Below are 762 nucleotides of genomic sequence, written 5' to 3' on the forward strand. Positions count from 1 at the left end.
TGTGCTCCTCGCTCCTGACGGAGAAGATGATCTTGTGTCCGCCCATGAGGCCCGCGATGGTCTGCGTGAGGTTGGCGCCCTTGTAGGCGTTGTTCAGGCCCAGGGTGGAGTAGCACACGCCCATGTTGGTGACGGTGGCGTGGGTGAAGGCGTCGTTGCAGCACTGCTCGCTGGGGGAGAGGGGGGAGGGAGAGGGGGAGGGAGGGAGGGCGGTGAGAGTCGGTGGAGAGAATTGGAAGGGGTGGGGGGAGGGGGAGGGTGTTGGAGGGGGTGGCAGGGTGAAAAGTGGGTGGAGGGAGTGGGAGGAGAAAGGGTGGGTGAGGGTGGGCGAGAGGGAGGGGAAGGAAGAGGGAAAGGGTGTGGAGGGTGTGTGGAAGGGGGAATTGGTGGATGGGGGTGGTAAGAAGCGGGGGGGAAGGGGATGAGTATAGGGGATGAGAAGGGGGAGTTAGGGGTGGGGTTCTCTCTGCGTCGATATAGTAAAATACAGCAATCTCCCTGTATCTACACTTACAACCAAGAAATTAATATTAAAAAAAAAGATCATGGAAAAAAAATCCTCATCAGGACTCAAACTGGACGATAAAAACTTACCTATAGGAACCACTGGTAGGACTGTAACATCCTATGATAACGTCCTTACAGCTGTTTCGAGGAGGAGGAAGAAAAACATGATTTTTAGGTGATTTCAATTGCGTTGCCTCATATTATGTCATCTGCACGTCCTTCAATTTGTAATTATTTGGTGTTGCACTTAAAGCG

This window comes from Penaeus monodon, chromosome 23 (genome assembly GCF_015228065.2).
Source record: "Penaeus monodon isolate SGIC_2016 chromosome 23, NSTDA_Pmon_1, whole genome shotgun sequence".
Classification (NCBI taxonomy): domain Eukaryota; kingdom Metazoa; phylum Arthropoda; class Malacostraca; order Decapoda; family Penaeidae; genus Penaeus; species Penaeus monodon.